Source organism: Glycine soja, chromosome 7, assembly GCF_004193775.1.
Source record: "Glycine soja cultivar W05 chromosome 7, ASM419377v2, whole genome shotgun sequence".
Lineage (NCBI taxonomy): Eukaryota > Viridiplantae > Streptophyta > Magnoliopsida > Fabales > Fabaceae > Glycine > Glycine soja.
The window spans coordinates 7,606,838-7,609,016 of record NC_041008.1 but is presented as its reverse complement, the minus strand read 5'-3'; the positions used below and the strand labels follow the sequence as shown (position 1 = coordinate 7,609,016).

Sequence of the window (2,179 nt, the reverse complement as noted above, 5' to 3'; positions counted from 1 at the left end):
CCATAGGGAATGGGCACTATTTATTCCTCTTTAGAAAATCAAATAAGCTTGGTCCAAGCTTCTCAAAGACCTGATAACACCATTAAAATGCATTGAAAGGAATGTTTCTGCTTAGTTATCAAATCCATGAATAAAGCCCACATGGACATATATAAAAACAATCCACTATAGCTGAACTTAACAACTCATTCATTAGCAATGTGAAAGAGGATCAATCTCTTACCCTTCCTAGAGAGCAAGAAGTAGAACAGAGAACAAAGACATGCACATACTGATGAAGGAAAAACTAAACCATGATTTATTCAAAAATCCAAGCATCTTGTTCATTTTCATAACAAGACACAAAATTAACCCCTCCCACACTACCCACGTCAAAAAAAGTAATAAAGCATCTCCAACTCAATACCAATTTTCTCAAAAACAACTTCTTGAATATGGTAAATCAAGTAAATTATATAGTTGAAAAAAATGCTATAAGCCAAGCTCTGTGACTCATGCAAATCAGCCACTGCTACCTTGTACTGTCGCCCCGACGCGGCATTCCTCTGCGGCGCCTATGACTCTAAGGTTCATGCCACCAACAAGCTCGTGTTGCACCACCCGCGTGTCGCGCTCTGCGAGGAGTGCGAGCAGGCGCGACGCATGTGACTTGCAAGGCCGACGTTGCCGCTCTCTGCCGCTCTCTGCCTCACCTGTGACTGCGATATTCACTATGCCAACCCCCTCGCCAGCCGCCACGAGTGCATCCCTGTCATGTCGTTCTTCGAGTTCGTTCACTCAGTCAAGGCCTCCTCGCCGATCAACTTCCACCACCGCTTCTTCTCTGACATCAACGTTGACACTAACGTCAGCACCAAGGAGGCTGAGGCCGCGTCGTGGCTACTACCTAATTCGAAGACAGATCTAAATTCGTCTCAGTATTTATTCTCCGTAACCGAACCGATTCCTAATAGATCTGGATTATGCGGCCATGGGTCTAAAGACGGAGCAGAAAAGTTCCGCCATCGTCGACAACGTCATTCCGGTGCAGAGCAACTTCGAGCCGTTCACGTATGAGCACCAAACTTCTTTCTTCACAACTACTTCTCTCGATCTAAACCTTTGAAGTGAAAAGTAAGAGCAGATAAAGAGATGGAAACATTATTTTTTAATTTTAATTAAACCAATTAAAGACGGTGTTTATAAAATCACCGTCGTTGTCTCCCTCAGCTTCAAAGACGGTGCATATCCGCAACGTTTTAAATCATTTTAAATAAAATAATTTATTTTATAAAATAAATATCATTGCGCTTTCTACAACAGTGCTGCAATACCCGTCGTTGAACAAGTAATTTTAAGACGAGTTTGAGTAACACCGTCTTCGTATAGTAACTTCAAATTATAAAAATAACATCACGTATGTTTTAAAGATGTTTGCGTCACGACCATCCTAAAAACTGCGTCCTAGAAAACCTTTTTTTAGTAGTGCATGTTGTAAACGGTATTTTTTATTTCTTTTGATTCGTTAAGCAATTCTTTTAATAATTAGGTGTGTGATTAGAGAGGGAAGAATCAATTTTATGTGCATGGCGCGAGTGGATTACCTCGCTCATCTTATTCTCTCGAGGTCGATCGAAACAATTTCTCACTAATTATTGAATTAGGATTTAACTTTTGAAAAGCAGAAATGCTTTATAAATACTGAACATCACTATATATGAGAGATTAAAAATTTGGATATTAGTCTCGCTTTCAAAGATATGGGATACGTTTAAAGGGAAAAGGGACTAAGACGAAATCTCTAGTTTTTTTTTTTTTTTTCATTCTCCAGATATGTCCCAAAATATTTCTATATAAAAATCTTAAATGAAGTTAATTTTCTTTTTAAGTAAACATGACATTCCTCAATCACCCCTGAGTCCCTACTGTTTGAAATCTCTAAGGAGGTCAATGCAAAAGTAAGTCCTATATTATGCATAACTGTGAAGACAAGTTTTTATTATACTTTTTCTTTCTTTTAGCGACGTATCATATCATCGTTAATTCACATTTGTTTTTATTTTTATTTTTTAATTTATAAGTTAATGTGTTAAAAAACTGTATTAAGATTTTTTTTTATATTTTTTGTTTGTACAATATTTATGTACTCTTTTGTTTCTCATTTTCAAAAATATTTTCTATTTTCACAAATAAAAAACAT

General features: G+C 37.0%; 1 pseudogene; it reads left to right on the top strand.

Moving 5' to 3' along the window:
* The first annotated feature begins 477 nt into the window (after nt 1–477).
* Nucleotides 478–1,105, top strand: LOC114419672 (annotated as a pseudogene).
* Nucleotides 1,106–2,179: the final 1,074 nt, after the last annotated feature.